A 21,437-nucleotide genomic window follows, 5' to 3' on the forward strand; every position below is an offset into this window, starting at 1 on the left:
ACCACATTGCTCGCGTTCTTACGGATCACTCTTTTTCTTGATAAAACCACATAAAGCAGTGTTTCTCAACCGTGGCAACCTGAAGACGGGAGGACGTTATGCTGGCCAGGGAATTCTGGGAGCTGACGTCCACCCGTCTTCAGGTTGCCACGGTTGAGAAACACTGATGTAACGTTTCCCAATATGGAAAGACAAACCAACTTGTCATTAGAAAAGTTAATAGTCAATATGAGGACGCAAAAGAGATGAAGCTGTTGCACACCGGGTTTTCCCATTTTTGTTGTGACCCTCAGGGAGACACAAATTAGAACAGGGACTCATTTAAAACCAGGCGGCCCAAGGAGTCAAGACCAGGCTCAGGGATTCATCCACAGGCTTTGACAAGCAGTCAACCCGATGCCCGCAAGGAAGCACGATGGCTTGGCATTTGTCCTCAGAGCTGATCTTCCAGCATCACGACCTCAGTGATGCAGGTGACCAGGACCTTGACTAGCCATGCACTTCAGTGCTTCAGAAAACCCACCCCCCACCCGTACAGCCACCATGGGGATGGACGGCACTTGCCTTGAGCTGGAAGATGGAGCGAAGCGGGGCTTCAGGCCATCTCAGGGCCCCCCTTTCTGGATGGAGCCAGCACTGGCTTGAGAAAGTGCCATTTCCCTGAATTCACCCATCGCGTGGAGCCAGCTGAGAGGCAGCCCCCTTGGGCTGGGTTCCGGCTTTAGCCGGCGGCACGACCTTGGCCCGTGTGCCTTGCGGACTTTCGGCGCTGGAGGGGGCCAAGAAGGGACCTCCAGATGTGCTTTCAGTCCGAGGCCGGCGGAGCAGGTGCGTTGAGGAGAGACCGGTTCTGCCATTGGCAAGTGGAGCAATCCGCTCCGGAGGAGGAGGAGAGAAGGAGGAGGAAGCCGCTTCGGGGGAGAGGGCGCCCCTGCGCTGCCCACTGCTTCGGCGGAGGGCGGCGGCCCCCCTCCCCGCGCGTCAGCGGGGAGGGGCTCCGCCGCCGCTCAGCGCCGCCTCCCTCCCCGCCTAGTGCCGGAGAGCCGGGATGGCAACCGCGCCGGCAGCTGCAGGAGCCGGCAGAGGCGGCGCCGGAGACGCGGCAGCCCGGCCCGGGGCGCGGCGGTGCTGAGCAGGTAAGCCCCGCCTAGGGCGGCGGGCATCAGCTGGCGGGGCGCCTCGGGCCGGGCGCGTTCCGGCACCGGGCTGGGCTCGCCTTTTCCAGACTGCCCCCCCGCCGCGTCTTGGTCTGCGTGTGCAAAAGGCTCCGATCCTCGCACTTCCCCGTCCCCCCTCCTTTGCACACCACTCTCTCCCCCCCCTCAAAGGGACAGGGCCGCCCCCCCCTTTGCTTGCGCCCCCCCCCCCCGCCTTCCTCCTTCCCCTGGCCGGGCCGCCTTCCCTTTTTCTCTCCGCAGCGGGGCCCCATTTCCTCGGCCCCCTCCGTCTTAGGGCCCCCCCTGCCTGCCTTTCCTCCCCCCCCCCCGCCCACCCCTCTCTCCTTCGCCCGGCGCTCCCTGGCTGCAGAGCCAGCCGTTCCGCAGGGCTCCCGCGAGCCCCTTCCCCACCTCCGGCTGGCTGGCGCTGCAATGTAGTGTTACGAACGGGGCATGAATCACACACCCTGGCGGATGACATCACTCCCTCCTCCCTCCCTGGCCTGGCAAGGCTTCTGAGGCTGAAATCAGCTCCTTGCCCTTCCAACCAGCCGGCGTGGGATCTCTGGAGCGGTGGGGGCTCCGGGGGAGGCGTCGTTCCTTGGCCTGCCTGGAGACCAAGGTTGGGGTGGATGAAGCGCTGCCAGAGATCTGGGCTGGGTAGCACAAAGGCGGCGGCGGCGGCCGGGCGAGTGGGCCCGAGGAGCTCCATCTGCAGGTAAGGTTGTTCAGGTCCCACCGCGGCGCCAACGGATCTCTGCCTTCTGCAGGAGCTGCACTAGCCGGGAAGGCTGCCGGCCTTCGTGCCTGGAACAGGAACGTAGCGTGGGGATACCTCCCTGACAGACCTGTCTTCGATTTGGGGTGGGTCAAGACGGGCTGATGTCTCTTCCTCAAAGCGGGCAGCCGCTGGCCTGCGAGGAACGGGCTGGAGAAGCTTTACGCAGGATCGTGGATCTTCAAGCCCTTCTCTGCTCAGGCTTTGGAAGAGCAGGGTGGGTTTCGAGGGACAGATCGGCTGGCTTTGCACATGGCAGTAAGGAGCGGGGGTAGAAACCGTGCTTTGTGATTTATCCATGGTTTCTTGAATGTCACACTAGCCAATGCACAATGCAAACCGGGATTTTCCGATCATAATTTGGCATAGTGCTGCTGGGTGGGATCCCAGGCCATGTGGTTTGTAAACAATGGTTTCCGGTTTGGCACTGTGCAACAGTCCAGTTACTATAGTTTCCACAGACCACCACAACGAACAGCTTTCCACAAGGTGGGAAACCAGCTGGCTTTGACCTGCTTAGAAAGCGGCTTTCTGTGTTGCGCAGAGTTTGGCCAGGTCTCCACTAGGTTAGGCTTGGAGCCTCTAAGGCCAGCTGACTGCTGCTGGGGAAGGGGGAGGTTGGTGGAAGGACAGGAGTTCAACTGGGTTCACACATGTTCAGCTCAAAGTGGTTGGTGTGTTGTGTTTGATGGATTGTGTGAACCAAGCCAGCTGGGTTGGGTTAAGAGGCTCTCATGAAGTAAAGCATGACTTAGGGTTGTGACAAAACCCATAATTTATTTTTATTTTATTTATTTATTATTCAAATTTAATTACCGCCCATCTCCCCCAAAAGAGATGGGGGACTTTTGTACTTGCTTCATACATTATTTTGGGGTTTGTTTTGTTTTGAACCAGTTAATTGTGGTCTGTTCCATAGTCAACCAAAAATGCTTCCTTTCTTGGCTCTGCCGCTTGAGTCTCCATAATGGGGTGGCACAGAATTGAAGTAATAAAACTGAATGAATGAATGAATGAATGATCTGCTTTCTTCCAACCAGTCTTGGCTCAATTCTATCCATGTGCCCTATTGGGGTGGGGTGGGGGCAATGTCCATTAGGATAAGTCCTTTGGTTCCAGCTCATCCCAAGAAAAATCTGGTGGTCCTCCTGGACTGCCATTCATTGTATTGATGACTATTCATTGTATTGAGTTGGTTGTCTAGCAGAACTTCGAGTGGTATTGGTACCAGTCTCAGTGGGAAAGACAGGTTGAATATCCTCTTTCGGATACTGAAATCTTCAGCTGTGACTGTATAGCCCATTTTTCCATATCTGCACCTTGAAATACCTGCTGGGCTTTGACGAGCTGAACTATTTTCTCCCTTCCCCACTCCAGATACAGTCTGCCATTATTCCTCACTCCTTCAGGATTATGGGGAAGGAACATGACCAGATCTTCAGGGGGGGGGGGATATATCATCATCATCATCATCTCTCTCTCTCTCTCGTCATGCTCCTTCCCAAACATTCCAGAGGAATGATGAACATGTATATAGATTCATGTGTGTGTGGATAGATGATTGATTGAGTGGCTGAAAGACAGACAGACTCCAAGGGGTTTTCCATAGGCTTAACCTGAACACGAACCAGCCAATCAGCTCTCCTCATTTATATGTGTGCAAGGATGCTGGCTGAGACTGATGCTTGAAAGTAATTTGCTTACAAGAAATGTAAAGATCAAGTCTCCAGATTAATTCTTGGTAACTTCATGGGCACATCCATGTGGGCTTCTTAGCAACAACACCAAAATGGTTTGCTGTTGCTTTCTTTCTGGCTGTTTTTTCATCTTCTTCGTCTAGTTTTTAGTCCTGGGAATTTCCTGATGATTTCTCTCACAGCAGTGACCATGCTTAGCTGAAAAGAAATACATGTAGAAAGAAGAAGCTTCTGATTTCCTTTGCAGCAAATACATGTATGATTACAAAATTGTATCTGAGTCTATGGTTACAAAAAAAGTCTCATTTTTCTATTATCTAATGTTTTCTAATCATCAAGACCACAGATCAAAAATTCATTTTTTTTCTGTTTCATGCAAAAAGTCTATGGGTGGTTTCCAGTCAGCAATAAATGTAGATGTTGTCTTTTCTCTAATTAAGGAAGTCAATTTGGCCATCTCAGCAAGTTTCATCATCTTCACCAGCCATTCCTCCATTGTGGGTAGTGTCAAACCACATTTGAGCATATAATAATCTTGCTGCAGTTGTCATATATAAAAACAAAGTTCCATTATTTTTTTCCAGCTGTTTATCCATTAGTCCCAAAAGAAAAGTCTTTGGTTTCAATTGTTTTTGTGGTTTATTCGTTCAGTCGCTTCCAACTCTTCGTGACTTCATGGACCAGCCCACGCCAGAGCTTCCTGTCGGTCGTTGCCACCCCCAGCTCCCCCAAGGTCAAATCCACCACCTCTAAGATATCATCCATCCACCTTGCCCTTGGTTGGCCCCTCTTCCTTTTGCCCTCCACTCTCCCCAGCATCAGCATCTTCTTCAGGGTGTCCTGTCTTCTCATTATGTGGCCAAAGTACTTCAGTTTTGCCTTTAATATCATTCCCTCAAGTGAGCAGTCTGGCTTTATTTCCTGGATTAGGTTTCAATTGTAGATTAGTCTTTAAAAGCTTCTGAATTAATGGATGTATTTGTATCCAAAATTTTCTGGCTTTTTTACACATCCACCAAACATGATAAAATGTCCCTTCATGTTGTTCACATTTCCAGCATATTTTTGAAGTACCTTTATACATTCTGAGGGACGCGGTGGCGCTGCGGGTTAAACCCCTGAGCTGCCGATCGGAAGGTCGGTGGTTCGAAACCGCGCAGCGGGGTGAGCTCCCGTTGCTAGTCCCAGCTCCTGCTCACCTAGCAGTTCGAAAACATGCAAATGTGAGTAGATCAATAGGTACCGCTTTGGCGGGAAGGTAACGGCATTCCGTGTCGTCATGCTGGCCACATGACCCAGAAGTGTCCTATGGACAACGCCGGCTCCAAGGCTTAGAAACGGAGATGAGCACCGCCCCCTAGAGTCGGACACGACTGGACTTTACGTCAAGGGAAACCTTTACCTTTACCTTATACATTCTAAACAGTTTCTCTGGTTTCATATACCAACAGTACATAATTTTATAAAAATTCTCTTTAAGGCTAGAACATAATATAAATTTCAAGCCTTTCAACCACATATTTTCCCATTGTTCCATTTGTCTTTTATAACCAACATTTTTAGCCCATTTTATCATACATTCTTTCACTTCTTCTTCTTTCTCAAATTTCAACAAAAGTTTATACATTTTAGCAATTACATGATCGTCATTTGTACACAATTCTATTTCAAACTCAGCCTTACATTGTCCAAAACGATAACATCTTTTACCTACTTTGAACCTTTCTGGTAATTGTACCTAAGAAAACCTTGTTGTCCTTCTGTTATTTGATCTTCTCTTGATTTTATTTATTTATTTATTTATATTTCAAATTTAGTCACTGCCTATCTCACTCAAAGAGCAACTCTGGGCAGTTTACAATAAAACAAGAATAAATAGCCATTAAAATACAATAAAAAACAATGTTCTTAAATAAAAATATATAGTCCAAGGTATAGCTGCTAAAAAAAGTTCTTAATTTAATTTACGGGAGAATCTTCAGGATGCTAACCACCCCCAGGATTGATTTTACTCCATAGCATCCATCTTTCTCTTTCTTTTCATCTTTTCTTTTTGCATTTTTGTCTTTGTCTTTCTCATTTTTCCTTTCTTTTCTTTCTTTACTTCGTATTAGTTTTTGTTAGTTTTATCTTCTTTTTAAAACTTTTAATAAAATTTATATATAAAAAAAGAAGTGACCACACTTAGCTTTTGGAGACTAGCCATTGTTAGTTAGATGCACCTGCTAAGAGTACATTAGAGTAAAAGTGGGAGATTGATCACCTCTTACATCCAACCCATCATTCCTCCTGCAACAGGCAGCAGCACTTAGCTGACTGGGCTGATTTAGAAAAGCTAAGCAGAGTTAGACCTGTTTAGTTCTTGGATGGGAGACCATCAAGAAATCCATGGTCTGTAACAGTGTTTCTCAACCTTGGCAACTTGAAGATATGTGGACTTCAACTCTCAGAATTCCCCCAGTCAGCATGGCTGGCAAATTCTGGGAGTTGAAGTCCACACATCTTCAAGCTGCCAAGGTTGAGAAACACTGGTCTATAAGATTGATTGAGGAGTTGAAAAAAACAATCCCAACGGAAGGTGATGGCAAATTACTTCCATCCTTCTGCCCAGAAAACTACATGGAGATAGAAATGAAATTACCAGGGAAGCTTTTGCCTTATTTCACCTTTTATCTTAAAGTCACATGCATGGATCACAGACATGGAACCCCTTTTCCTTATAACAACTCCGGATGGCGAATTAGGCTGATGTTGAATTACAATCCCCATCATCAGTGGATCATGTTGGCTGGCATGATGGGATTTGTAATCCAAGACCCCTGAAGGACACTGGGTTGGAGAAAAAATAACTTATTAAGGGAGAGAAGAAGAGCTCCTTCAGTGAGTTTCATGGTTAAATAGGGATTTGGACTCAGCAGTCCTTAACACTAGTCCCAAACTGTCTTCTGTCCATGCTGAATGTCATTCTTATATCTGACATCATGTCTTCATGTGGTTAGAAGCTAGAGTTCCTGAGATTTATCATTATCCATGTCTGTCACAAAAGCAGAAAAGCTAACTAGTACTTAAAAGCTAACCAAAACATTCAAACTAGATTCCTGACTTGTCCTTCTGGAAGAGCCAGGAGCCATAAGCAAAGAGCATAACCTTGGTTGTGAAGTGTGTAAATCAGTCAAGAGTCTTGGTTCAGATAACACACTCAGCTTGCACTTTCTCGGGAACTTTTCTTTGAGGATGCTCCCATAGAAAAGTGGCATAAAAGCATTATTCTTTAAAAAAAATAGCTAATATTATACAATGTTGGAGAGGACGATTAAAAATAAATATGGACAGCTTTAAGAGTAACTTGTTTTTGCTTTGCTGGCCATGAATGCAAGATCTCCAATGGTTCAAATAAACTTCAGGCTAGTTCTTGCATTGCTTGCCAACAAATGCTGCCGCCCAAAACCATTTTAGGCAGAAGCCTTGAGAAATTGACCAGGATTCCCTGTCTGCTCCATTTCTAGAATGTCTTCCTAGTCAATTTCCAGAGAGGCAATCTGAGAATCTTTGGCAATTTGGAGATGAAGGTGTTTACTGTATATTACCCAGTAAGTTTTTTTTTAGGCTGAATGAGATGGAGTGAGCTGTTAGCTAGGAGTTGTTTTGGGATCATAAATGCCACAAAACCCTTCATTATTTTTCCCTAGTCAAGGGTACTTAGAACAGAAGCCTATTTACTTTTTCATTCCTGAATTCTTGGAATCGCAATTACGTGAGCCGCATGTAATGTCCTTGCAATAATAAACAGGCTCACTGGTTATCTTCTGATTTTAAGGTTTGTCTCTATAATCTTATATCTTAAATCTTATATTTCCACTCACATGGTTAGTAGGTCTTGAAAACCAGTCTGCTCCGATAGCTACTTCTACTGTAAACATGTTCCTGGGTCCGCCTCATCCCTCAATCTCAGCCTTGCTGTATTCTTGAGCAGCTCAGTTTTAAAACTGTTTTCTGCCTCTGCCCCAAAGCATTAAGTTCCTTTTTATCCATCTTCTAAAAAAATAATATGTGATATTTTAACTCATTGGGTATCAGGGATACCAAGGGGGGGGGGCTTCAACCAGCAGCTGCTTCCCACCCATCCTCTGGCCATTGCTGGTGCTTGGAAAGGCACTTTTCACCAACAAATGATTGCTGAATCATGAATGGGAAATGAAAATTGCTATCTACTGGACTGCATATATAAAAATTCCCATATGCTAGGCTTGTGCCAGGAAAGGCAAATCTGCTGCTCTTTCCTAAAGCTGTTGTTAGGCATTGTTTAGAAAGGAACCTTTTTTTTTTTGGTGCCTTCAAGTCAGTCTTGCCTCTTGATGACTGCCTGGACTAGTCCCTTCAGTTTTCTTGAGAAAGATTTCAGAATTGGTTTGCCCTTGCCTCCTTCCTAGGGCTGAGAGGGAGTGACCAGCCCAAGGTCACCCAGCTGGCTTCGTGCCTAAGGTGGGACTAGAACTTGTGGTCTCCCAGTTTCTAGCCTGGTGCCTTAACCACTAGACCAAACTGACTCTCTATTATTCTATTATTCTTATTATTTCCTGCAGTTTTCTTGGCAAGGTTTTTTTCAGGAGTGGTTTGCCCTTGCCTCCTTCCCAGGGCTGAGAGAAGGTGACTGGTCCAAGGTCACCCAGCTGGCTTTTGTGCCTAAGGCGGGACTAGAACTCCCGGTCTCCCAGTTTCTAGCCTGGTGCCTTAACCCTGACACCAAACTCACTCTCTAGAAAGGAATCTACCAGCTCAGAAAAGACATTACGACCCTCCTGGCTGAGAAGAAGAAGGCTCACCAGATGGTCTGTTGCTAGATGGGGGTCCTCTGACTAGCCCCACCCTCCCAGTTGCAAGTCTGCCTCTTAGTCCCAAAAGGAGGCTGTCCCTGGGTCATCAGTCCTGCTGCTGATCCCAGATCCTTTTAAATGAAGGTGCCTGGCATTTCTGGGAGGGGATTCTCTGGGTGCAAAATGAAGCTTTGCCATTTCCAAGTTGGCAAAAATCTAGCAAGCACATTCAGGCTTTATCATTCTCGACCTAAGAATGAGCGGCCTTTTGCTGGGCATTTTGGAAGGGGGCACCAGGTTGGGGGTGATGTTGCAAACCATAGCTCAGCCTTGCCTCCCAGGCTGAGAAGTGAACAGGAGTTTGGGAAATGAAACTCTGTTCAAACCCAGGCCACGTTTTTGAGATCAGAAGAAGGCAGTGATGGACGCCCAAGTTCTTAGAGGCTCTTAGGTGGATCTCTGACTCTATTAAAGTGACTTGGTTTGCACCAAGCCTCAAAGGAACAAGCCATGCTTAGCAGAAACTATGGCTTTGCTCGGTTTATAAACTGTGGTTTATGCACCAGCCATTATGAGAACACTAGATTGACGTTTCGTGCTGAGCAGAAACCTGAAAACTCACGTACAGCTCGGTGTAATCTGTGAATCCAACCAGTGCAGTTGCCAAACCATGGGTGATAGGTTAGGATTTGGGGTGAAGCCAGGTAGCTGCAGTTTCTCCCACAATCTATGGTTTAGTGAAAAGCATGAAGTACTGTAGGTTGCTGTGTTTGGAATGAACCCATGGGCGGTCCCCATACTGTAGATTCAGAGCAAGGATTGCCCAGGACGGGGTTGAGCTCCTCTTAAGGCGCCTGGGTGTACTTAGGACAAGGTGTCAGAGATCTTCCAGAGATCTTCAGCTGAAGTTCCTTGCCTTGTGCAACTGAACAAACATCTCCAAGCTTGTGAAGAGGGGGCTGATGAAATGATCAATATTATAAGAGGGAGAGAAGAGGACTTTTAAAAAGCTGATCCCCCTGGAGAACAAAAAGGGCTTTTGTCTGATGCAGAAGATGCCGTTAAGTCAAAGGCAGGGTTAAGAGGTTTGGGGTGCTCCATAGATGGGTGAAGGAGATTTCTATCCTGCCTTCCACCCCCTGCTCTGGGCTCTTGGGTGTCAAGTATCACCGGGCGCCCTGCCCTTTCAGCCTTTCCCAGTTTTAGCGTGGTAGCTTCATTGCAGAAGGGCTTCTCGGATCCTGCATTTGGGTTCCCCGTGCCAGCTCCGCTGTATTTTCCTCTGCTCTCTGTAGCAGAAATTCAGATTACTTGAGGTAAGTGGTCTACGGGTTGAGAGAGGAAGTGCAGGTTTCTGCACTTTGAGTTTCCTTTGGTTTGGATGATGGTTTCTTCCATGCAGCAAGAGCTCTACCCTGCCTTGTTTTTGCACCGGAAATAAGGAGTGAATATTTGCTATACGTGCTATCTGTAGGGGAGAGGAACAGCCAAAATCAATCTTTGCAGGTAAAGTGATGCTTCAGAATTTTCTTGGGGGCTCTGCATCTGGCCGGCAATATCATTGCGGTGGAAAACTAGATTTATTTAATTTAAACCAGTGTTTTTCAATCTTGGCAACAATAGTGAGCAACAGCTGCATCTCTTTTGCATCCTCCTATTTACTAATAACTTTTCTAATAACATGTTGGTTAGTCTTTCCGTATCAGGAAACTTTACGTCAGTGTTTCTCAACCTTGGCAACCTAAAGATGTGTGGGCTTCAACTCCCAGAATTCCCTAGCTAGCCATGCTGGCTAGGGAATTCTGGGAGATGAAGCCCACCCATCTTAAAGTGGCTAAGGTTGAGAAACACTGGTTCAAAGCCGTTTATAGCTATCTCTTTCCTGTACCATATTAAGCAATAGTGTAGTTTGATTAGTTTTAGTGTTGTGTGTTATGTGCAAATGATTTGTGGCTTTGTTTATTGTGTGAATCCAATGAGTTACGGTTCATTGAAAAAACTGTGGATAAACAAACCATGACTTAGTGTGATGTGTGAATTTGATTTGTAAAATCATGTAAAACTAAAGGGAAAAAATACAGTTCCTTCTTCCCCCCTGGCATGCGGGATGTTGGTGGTAGCCACTGGGTGTATTAAAGAAGACACAACCACTGAGTTACCTTGATTGATTGATTGTGTGCCGTCAAGTTGTTTTTGACTCCTAGCGACCACACAGATAGATTTTCTCCCTGCAACTCTGCACTCATTGCCACCGTAACTGCGTCCCTCCACCTTGCTGCTGGTCGTCCTCTTCTTCTCCTTCCTTCCATTTTCCCAGCCTCAGAGCCTTCTCCAGAGAGCTGGGTCTTCGCATAATGTGTCTGAAGTGGGATAGTTTGAGCCTGCCCATCTGTGCCTTGAGTGAGAATTCTGGGGTGACTTGCTCAATGATCCACTGGTTTGTTTTCTTGGCTGTCCATGGTATTCTTAGGTATAGTATAACCATATGTTATAGTGACCATCAGTCTTGGTTTATAAATCACAATGGCCAGTTTACACGTTACACTTGCTTGGTGCAGTAGGTGAACCTGCTCCCCCTTTTTTTATCCTAACCTACCTCACAGGGATGGCATGATGATCAAATAGAGTGGGGGAGAAAGAGCTCTGTAATCTGCCTGGGATTCCCTAGAGGAGTGACAGAACAGAACAATAAGAACTGAATAAATACTGGTAGTCCTCGCGTAACAACCATTCAAAGTTACAACGGCCACGGAAAAAGTGCTTTACGACCTGTACTTGCACTTGCGACAGCCGCAAACTGTCACACCACCCCCATGGTCACGTGACTGCAATTTGGACACTTGGCAGCCAGCTCACATTTACGACCCGTTGTGGCATCTTGCAGTCACGTGGCTGTAATTTGTGACCTTTTTTGCCGTTTTCTGGCAAAAAACCTCCATTGGGGAAGCTGGATTCACTTAACGAGGTGGTGATTTGCTTAACAACCTGTGATTTGCTTAACAATACTCATAAAATGGTCGTAAAATCAGGTCCAGTCACATGGTGATTCACTTAACAACTGCACTGCTTAACTACCAATTTTCCAGTCCCTACTGTGGCCATTAAGTGAGGACTACCTGTACAATATAATAATGAGGGTGTCCTTAATGCTGGCAAAAGACGCTTGCTGTGTCAAGCTGCAAAACAGCTGCAGCAGTGAACTGCAGTGAGCCCATTTTCTTGCCTCTGATCCCATCCAGTTTGTCCTGCTCTTTGTGCAAGAGACTAGATTTAAGGGAAACTCTTCCCATTAACGTGCTGGAGTTCTAGCACTTCCACTGGGATTTGGAAATTACAGGAGCTGGTTTTATGCACACCGTCTTCCCCCATGCTCCCTGATAGACGTCTACCCACTTCCATCACCAGGGCCCTTCTGTGAAGGACTCCCTTTTTTTCCCCAAGGACTCCCTGTACTGTCTCTGCTTTCCTTCCTGAATGTGTAATTATGGCACCTCATTACATGGATGACTAATTGCTGCAGTAAGGTGACTAACCTAATATATTGACTGGAGATGAAATAGGACTGGCTTCTGTGTAAACGCCGGGATGGCACTGCCCTGTCCCGATTTCTTTGGGTCGGCCTCAGCATATCGGATGAGCTGATCACTCTGGTTTACAAACTGTGTTTCAGGATGTCTTGTCAGCTCCCTGGGGAAGACTTGGCCTTCCAGGGGGCATATCCAGGCTAAAAATAAGCCACAGCAAGAAAGACTTAGCAGAACTCCAGTTTGACTTAATCCATTTTCAATCCTGCTTCTTCAAAGTCCAGGTTTTCACGTCCGTAAAATGTCCCAGGTAAAATCATTGCCTGCGTAACTGTGATCTTTGATGATACAGACCCATCTTGGCATCTTTTCCAAGGTCTTCGTGGCTGCTGTACCAAATGCAAGTCTGTGGCGTATTTCTTGACTGCTGGTTCCTTTCCTGTTGATAGCTGATCCTAAAAGGCAGAAGCTCTCCATTAATGTGACTCAGACGCGGAGGACCAGATTCAGCTGTTGTTATCTGATGCTCTGCACTGCTCCATGCATTTCCCTGGTTATTAATGGGACGAATTATGCAAGTTAAACAAATGTATGTGCATAATTCATAAAGGTAATGGAATCCTGCTTTTCTAAGTGCATGGTCTGGGTCACAGTTGTTTTAAATAGCACAGCCTGTATCCTACACTAAAAGTGTGCCTTTTGTACACTCAGGCCAAGTGCAATGTGTCTTTAACTGCATTTGTGTAATTGCCCATGTGATTGTTTTTTAAGAAAGTAAAGATCCCTTTGAGTTGAGTTTGGCTGTTGATAATTTTATCTGTTCAGTTTTATCAGCAGTGTTGTTAAGAAAGCAGTTTGGGGTGTGTTTGTTTGTTTTGATTTCCCAGCCCAGCCAACCAGCCCTGGAATTTCCTTGTGGTCTCCCATCCCAGCAGATTCAATTCTGCTTAGCTCCCAAGCTCAGATGTTGCCACCTGCTAACATATATGTATAGACAGTATGAGGAACCAAAATAAAAAGATACAGAGCAGTGTAGAGTAACCTAATTCTCTGCTAAATGGGTGTTTTGAGGCTGCTGATGCACATCTGGGAAACATTTTGTGACCCAGTCCCCAGATGCTCTCAGCCCACCCCCCCACCCCCATTGTCAGCCTTCTGAGGTAGCCCAGACTTGGAAACCAAAGACACACAAGCTAATACTACTTTTATTACAACACTTGATCTTAGCCAAAAGGCCGAGAAGCAGACAAGGAAGACCCTAAAAATTACAGACCCATAAGCCTTATTGATATAACAGCTAAGATGTATGCAGAACGCCTCCTGAGAAAAATAGAGGACTGGGCAATCGAGAAGAACAGGCCGAGTTTAGACATGGGCACTCTGCAATCGACAACTGCTTTGTTTTACACCATCTTATCGCTAAATATACAACTGATGGAAGGCACCTGTTTACATCTTTTATTGATCTTAGCGTGGCATTTGACTCCATAAACAGAGATATCTCATGGAAAAAGCTGGCCAAGTTAAATATGGAACCTAGACTTTTATATTTGATGAAGGCCCTCTACACAAATACACACTTGAAAGTCCGTACCGGAGTCAGTGGCTCTCTTACACAGAGCATACCCACCCACAAAGGTGTCAGACAAGGATGTATCTTGGCCCCGATGTTGTTTAATCTCTGTGTTAACGACATCCCAGGATTTCTCCGTTCTACGGATGTCCACGTGCCAAAGATCCTCAACAGACATATCAGTATCCTCTTGTATGCAGATGACATGGTTTTGATGGCACATTCCCAAGCAGGCCTGAGAAGACTGATGGGGAAATTTGGTGCTTACTGCGCTGCAAACTTCTTAAACATTAACAAGTCCAAATCCAAAGTGGTGGTTTTTGGGAAAAGACGGGCCAACTACAACTGGCACTTGGATGGGGAGCCTATAAAACAAATAGACTCGTTTTCATATCTAGGGGTAGTTTTTACAGATGCAGGGCCTTGGGCTAATCGTTACAAGCCAAGTTCTGCAAAGGCCACAGCAAGTTCTAAAACACTAATTATACTCAGCTACAACCACCCTTGTCCTCTGCTCTCCATTCTGAAGGTCCACAAGGCAAAAGTTGTACCCGTGCTAACATAGGGTGCCGAATTGTGGGGCCTATCAAAGGCCTCCTTACTTGAACAAAATCAAGCACGCTTCTTAAGAACTATTCTGGGGACCGACAGGAATACACCTGCAGCAGCAGTAAGAGCTGAAACAGGCACCCATTCCATTCACAGTCTATCAGTAACCAAAGTCTTCAACTACTGGTGGAGGGTTCTCCCAATGGAACATGATAGACTACCAAAAATGTGCCTTGAAGAACAGATGGGCACACCTCAACCCTCCACATGGATCAACCAACTCCTCCGAACTATCGCATTCCTCGGCTTTTCATCACAATACTTCCTTTCAGCCGGAGACCAGGCCAAGGCAATATTCAAACAAAGAGTCTTGGATGTTAATGCCCAAACAGACATTGAGTCACTTGCACACAACAGGTCGTCGAAATGGCTGGCCAAGAATAAACTGTCCTTTCAAATAGAAAAGTACCTGACCATGGGTCTGACGCAATACCATAGGATAGCTCTTACTAGAGCAAGATTTGAGCAGTTAGATTCTATGGTCAAATACGGACGATTCCACCAAGTGACATGGTCTACCTTGAGTGGACATGTGTTTGTGGAGCGTCCAAAGTAGAAGACATTGCACATGTCCCATTTAACTGCCAACTCTATGCCCCAGCAAGGGCTCAGTACCTCCAGACACTACTTGACAGAACCATACATTGGGACTTCTGTTGACCACATATGGATTTGTGACCTGAACTCACAAATATATATGTAGTCAAGAGAACTGTTAAGTTTGTAGTTAGGGCTGTCCAATTGAGAACACAATTTATAGAACGCATTGGGGTGGCTTGTAAAGGTGACGAATTCATTTAAACTCACATTGTTTCTGTATTTTATCACTTGTTTTATCACATCCTGCATTTTAACCTTACAATTTTATCTCTATTTTATCCTACAGCATTTTATCGTACTTTATCTCACCATAGTATATTTTAGTTAATTTTACTGTTTTTAGCTGTTTTGTGGTATCACATTTTATATTTTATAGTGGCTGATGCCCTTAAAAGAACTAAAATAAAAACGAGAAATAAAATACTACTTTTATTATAAGATTATTAGAAACAGAATCTGAATGTGCTTCCCCTTTCCTCCCTTTATCTTCATGAGAACTAAGGAGGGTCTTGTCTGAGATGCTTTTTCAAATTACACTTCTGCTCTGGACTCAGATTTCTCTTATCTGACTGTTGTCTTGGTTGCAGCTCTTACTCCTGTTCCTCAAGGTTATTCCTTCTGCCCATTACACCCATGTGCCCAACATCTTCAAGAGGGTTTGAGGTGGGATTTCACCTCCCTGCACTTTCTTTCCTCCAAGCTCCTCTTCCTCCAGGATTGTCCTTCATTGCCTGAGACAAAACGGGAATCCCAGGATTCCAAATACCATCTGTGAAAGTGGGAAAAAAGATTGTAAACCAGGAGGGGGTAGAATATGCTTGTTGGCCTTGTGCAGGTCTGAAGTTCTGCTCTTTCCTGATTCTGTAATGATACACGGGAAAGACCTTGAGAGACGGGGCAGAGGGATGCTGCCAAGGGAACAGTCAGATAAGAGGCGGCTGGGCCCGCAGCTGGATAGTGGGCGGGGCAAGAGGCTCAGAAGGGACACTTCCCTAGTTTCTCGGGCTGCAAAGGAGTCTTACAAGATTCTGTCAATGTAGCCTTACAATAAAGTAGAATTAGTTTATCTGGTCGTGCTTCCTGTCTGATTTGCCTGGCGAGGCTGACAGATTCTGGATCTGGATCAAACTAGCTGGAGCTTAAGCCTTTCTGGGGGCCTGTCAAAATCATATATGTGGAAGGTACCCCAAAGATCATCTAGTCCAGCCCCCTGATATATGTAAAGATGTCATTCCCTGCTTTTGTACTGTCCCTATAAGTTGGCCTGCAGTTCTCCAGGCCCTTCCCCAGCCTCTGTGTCAGATGCCGTAGTAATCCTTTTTACAGTCACAGACCCACTTTTTTGACAATTCAACGAAACAAAGTAATTAAACCATTTCTATTGCGAATGAAATAAAATGCAAACATAAAAGGTGTAACTAGCTCAATAAGGCAATCAAGGTGTGTCTGGTTTTGCAGAAAGGAGCCACATTCAAAGAAAGGCGACCGTCCGTGTCCTGACGAGCAGGAACCACGCTGAGACGAGGAATAGGTCTCTAGTGTTTTATTACTGCTACAGTAGACAGGAAATCCTACCAAACTGAAGAAGCATGAGAAAACTCAGACAGATAAACCCCAAAAGTCAAGGTGGGTCTGTTCTGTGTCTCCTTGAATGACCGCTCAATTCCTCACTACTACGCATGCGTTTTCCCCCCTGGATAGGGGCCCCCTCCTGCTCACCATCAGTGCTCATGACAGTCTGGGTCTGATAAGGTCTCTTTTCAAGGTTTGACATCAGGACTCAGAACTAGGACAAAGTAATATCAGGCCATTTCAGTTTCCCAGGACACTCCATGGCAGAGCTCAAAGTGACTCTTCTAGAAAAGCTGGATTTTAACATTACCATCCAGCCATAAATTGTGGCACTCACATACATCAATGTTCTTATTATATAGCTAATTCTTTGATGTGAATTGCAGCAGTTCTTTTTTTGCTATACTTAACTTTGGATGAAAAGTCAAACAATCTCATGTCTGTAATATGGCTATCCTCAACTGCAGTCAATACTGATGGAATTTTTACTTTCCCCTTTTTCCCTTCAATATGTTACACTTTCTAAATAATAAAATGTTCATAATTTTTCATCATACTACATGAATATTACTGCCTTGAAATCTGCATTGAAACGACGCAGTCTATCAAGGTTTGTAACATTACAATAAAAGGGGAAAAGCACGTGAATGGGTTTTCAACTCGTTAATTGCTCATTGATAAAGTTCTTGGAATCTATCCCATATGTGAGCAATATTGACATAATCTTTGCCCCCTTTCCTCCCCCTCCCCCTGCATGTTATCCTGGTTTAAATCCTCTATCAGTCTAGCCACTCTATGCATCTGATGAGGTGAGCTGCAGGGCATGAAAATTTTTGCCCTTTAATAAAATTTGTTAGTCGGAAAAGGTGCTACCAGACTCCTGGTATGATCAGGAGGGCATAAAATAAATCAGAATTGTTCAGTGGAGTTTGCAGATAGGGAGTTATGAAGGCAGCCGTTATAACAGGACAGGAGCTATGGACTCACAAAGACACAATCTTAGCAATCATAAGGAATTCTTAAATATTTGCCCTTGAGATTCCTTGTACTGTGGACTTTTTGCATGAAACAGAAAAAAATGAACTTATGATTTATGGTTTTGATGATTAGACAGGATAGATTATAGAAAGAAGAGAGGTAAGTTGTAACCATAGAGTAAGAGTTAAATGTATAATTATAACTGGGGTAAAGAAGATCGGAAGCTGCACCTTTGCATCTTTTTTCTTTCTTTTCTATTTTTCTTTTCCTTTTTTCCTTTCTTGCACTTTTAGATTTCTCTTTTATTCCTTTTTCTTTTCTTTTTCTTACTTTATATTAGTTTGTATTAGTTTTTAACTTCCTTTTTAAAAAAAATCCTTAATAAAAATTATATTTAATCTTTTTTTAAAAAAAATTGCCCTTGAGAACACAGCTGTTGGGAGGACTTTGAAACTACTAATCTGGGTACACTTTGGGGTTGGGGCTACGGATTTGGTTCTCAAGAAGCCTTTGGAAAGGGGTTTGACTACCGTAGTCCCTCCATGCCCTAGCTGGGGGCAGCTGATCAAAATCACCTGGAACTGAATCCCAGTTCTTGGAGAGGATCAAAACTCTCAGGGAAGATTTTGGTACATGATTGATTGATATATAATATTTATTATATCTGTAGAGCTATAGATCTATAGACCTATCTAGATAGATACAGGTAGTCCTCGGTTAGCAACTGCCTTGTACAGTGACCGTTCACAGTTACAGCGGTGATGAAAAAGTAACTTTGCGTCCAATCCTTGCATTTATGACCTTCACAGGTCTGTAAAGCAAAGCTGAATTGAGATCATAAGCACAGTCATGGTTTCCTGTAGCAATCACTTCGCTTAATGACCGAGTTGCCAGTCCCAACTGAGGTTGCTAAACGAGGACGACCTGCAGATAGATTTATTATAGATGTTTATAACATATATAATACGTTTATAACTAAACTATATATAAACTAAACCATCCACAGAGCCATAAGATAAGTGAATCTAGTATGAGGATGTCAGTTTTTTATTTTATTTTATTTTATTTTATTTCAGATTTCGTCACTGCCCATCTCACTCAAAGAGTGACTCTGGGCGGTTATGCGTGACTGTCAGTTGTTTGTGCACGTTCACAGCAGCTATGCTGAACTTTGCTACATTATGGGCATAACCCATTTCTTATCTGATAGGAGGGCATTGACATGAAATTCCTTGGGACAATTTTGTGCACGCAGCCAGAGAGAGAAGGTGAGTCTTCTTTGATCGTTGGCGGAGGAACGGTGCAGCAGCATGTGCAGAATAGATTCAAGAGAACCATCACCACGGGGAGGGTTTGGCTAATCCTGGGGGTTTTGTTAAATCTCCCATATAAAAGCACTGAGGGTAGGTTATTGTATCTGGCTCTGAAGAAGCTGTGTTGGGCGGGAGAGATGAGTAAGCTGGTGCAGTTGGCTGGTTTCCACCTAACATGTTTAAACTGAGTTTGGATAGAATTTGGGATCCAATATCCTCTTTTGTTCTTGGGAGTTTGGTAGATGGGGTCAACTGGGGTCTTCTCCACTGAGACCCTCTTCTAGCTTTTTTCAGATTGAAAAGCTCTCTGGTTTGGCTTTGCTTCTCTGCTGCAAGGCTACCCTGCTCCAATCCCTTTGCAGACCGTTTTCTTCCAGTTCCACAGAATTGTTAATTTCCTTGGAATTCTTTCAGGTTTCTTGTTTTGTTTGGAGAAGTGTGTTCCTTTGATGAGGGCGGTTTAGCTTCTGTTTGGTCTGTGGTTTCCATTTCCTCCGGAGAAGGAAAGGGTCTTTTATCCTGTGGCTGACACATTGCTGGGAAGGTACAGAGAAGCTGCAGGTTCTTTCTAAGGGGGAGGAATTGACAGCTTTCCTTGCCATTATTGTGTTATTTAGAGCACATTATCCTGGTAAGATGCCATACGCACTTCACCGCCCAACAAACGTAGTGGTGTGAAAATCATCCATTTCAAATCCACATTAAAAAAGTCAAATCCCCTCCAGGCTGAGCAAAACTGCTGGTGATTTTGTGGACATCTCCATGTAGTTTTCTGGAGAATGAGACAGAAATGATTTTTCTGCAATGCTGGTTTGTTTGTTAGCCTTAGTGTTCCAGGTTTCCTAGTGGTCTCCCCTCCAAGCAGCTTTTAACTTTTAATTTCTTTTACCTTCTTTTAACTTTTAACTTCCCAGACCTGAAGTTCCTGGGGTCTTCTCTCCAGGTAGCTCCAACCAGGCTTAGCTTCTGCATGTCAGCCAGGTGCTGTCATTCTGCTGGGCAAAATCCACATTTGCCCAGGGGTGGATTTAAAAAATGGCTTTTAATGCAACCATCCTCGTTACCCATGTTCATACTGTCATGATGTATTGTTCTGTTGCTTTATCATTTGTTTCCTCTTTACTTGGTTTCATGATGCATTTTCATACGTTTGTGTACTTGTTTGAGTTGCTTTGGGATTAGGCTGCTCATCAATGGAATAGGTTCGGCAAAGGTGAGAAAGGGAGGGAGGCAGGTTTGGCAGGTAGTTAGGGAGATTAATGGGGAGAGATGGGTTGGTGGGCAGGTGGGTTGGTTAGAAGATAGGTAGACAGGTAGGTTGAGAGGTGGATGGATAGGCAAGTAAGCAAGTTGGGCAAATGGGCCAGCTAGGTAGATACTAGGTAAGGTGTCAGCCCTCCCAGGTAAACCAGACAGGAAACACGACCAGATGAGCTAATTCTACTTTATTGTAAGGCTACATTAACAAAATCTTGCAAGTCTGAAAGTGCAAATCTCCCGCCCTCCCTATTTATCGCTTGAGTGGTCAGGACAGGTCCTTCTTAAATTTCTTCCTCTGGCCGTTACTCTGTTGTGGGCTCCTTCCCCTTTTATCTGATCGTTCCCTAGGCAGCACCTCTTCCCTCTGCTCTCCAAGGACTCTTTCACTTTCCATCACTAAGGTGAGTAGGTTAGGCAGGCAGGTAGTTAGATAGGGTGGTAGCAGATTGCCCAGTTCTATAATAACTGTAATAGTACAGCCATCCGGTGTGCTTTTTGTACTCCAGTGTACAAACATCTGGTAGTGCTTTATTCTGCTGGCATAATGGGTTTATCAGCAAACCCAGCCGGACCCGGGCAACGTAGCTTAAAGACAGAACTGTGCTGCTAAGGATTTCCCAGCTCATTTAACGTGGATGGGAGAGCCAGTTCTTTCTGCATGTTCACTTCTCCACTTTCAAGGCATCTGTAGTGCAGATTGTTTGGTAAAGAGTACTGGGGTAGGAAAAAAAAAGCTGAGGAATAGGCTGGTTCTTGGGGGCAGAACCTACAGTCTTGGGGGACACCAATTCCAGTTAAGGCTGGCCAACGTGGGTTTCGATTATGTGGTTTGTAAACCAGCGAGATCTATGTAGCCCTGTAAAAACAGGAAAATTTCCCCTTTCAGTTCCAGAACATATATAGACAAAGAAACACAAGATATTTTTAATATTTAATAATGGTTCTTAAAATAAATAAAATATGTCTTACGTGGTTTGAGCCTTGTCCCGAAAATGAGAAGATGAATCAGATTTCCTCCGTGTGGTCCACTCCCCATGTGTTTGGGTTCTAACTCCCAGATTTTCTACACAGCATAGCCAACACTGCAATTCTTGACCACGTTGTTAAATTGGAGAGAGCTGTTACAGAATCTCCTTTTTTATTTTTTATTTTAATTAAGAACATTATTCAATTTCAACGTATATAGTTACAATACAATATAGAGAAAATATGGAAAACTGTGTGAGGGAAAAATATGAAGCTTTAATTGTGGGTTTTAGTGGCTAAATGGTTTTCTTTGAAAGGAACAACATCAATATAGTCTAATTATGGGTAAGATATTACATCTCAAATTGTATTTATACCTGCATGGGAGAAATCAGAAACCATCTTTCGTTTCTTCACTTTTACAGAATCTTCTTCAGCAGAGATCTTTCCCTTAAGCCCCTTAAACACCAACAAATTATGCCTCTGACTTTTAATGCAGGCTTGCAGAAACTCTGTCTTCCAAATCAGTTCCACTTTAGTCTCAGAATTCTCCAGCTGGGTTAGCTTGAGATTCTGAGAGCTGAAATCCAACTCTT

The 21,437-nt window shown here is 44.6% G+C and overlaps 1 protein-coding gene across 2 annotated transcripts in view; it reads left to right on the plus strand.

Annotated features, from left to right (window-relative positions):
- Positions 1–1,026: 1,026 nt before the first annotated feature.
- ABCA3 (ATP binding cassette subfamily A member 3) overlaps positions 1,027–21,437 on the plus strand; it is a 71,601-nt gene continuing 51,190 nt past the window's right edge. Inside the window, exon 1 of one of the 2 annotated variants that reach the window (XM_063314617.1) lies at positions 1,027–1,136. The gene's annotated coding sequence lies outside the window, so the exon portion shown is untranslated. Of the gene's footprint in view, positions 1,137–1,858; positions 1,876–21,437 lie in introns of those variants that run through there. The other variant, XM_063314619.1, reaches the window with a different exon arrangement.

Source organism: Candoia aspera, chromosome 14 (assembly GCF_035149785.1).
Source record: "Candoia aspera isolate rCanAsp1 chromosome 14, rCanAsp1.hap2, whole genome shotgun sequence".
NCBI classification, from domain to species: Eukaryota; Metazoa; Chordata; class Lepidosauria; order Squamata; family Boidae; genus Candoia; species Candoia aspera.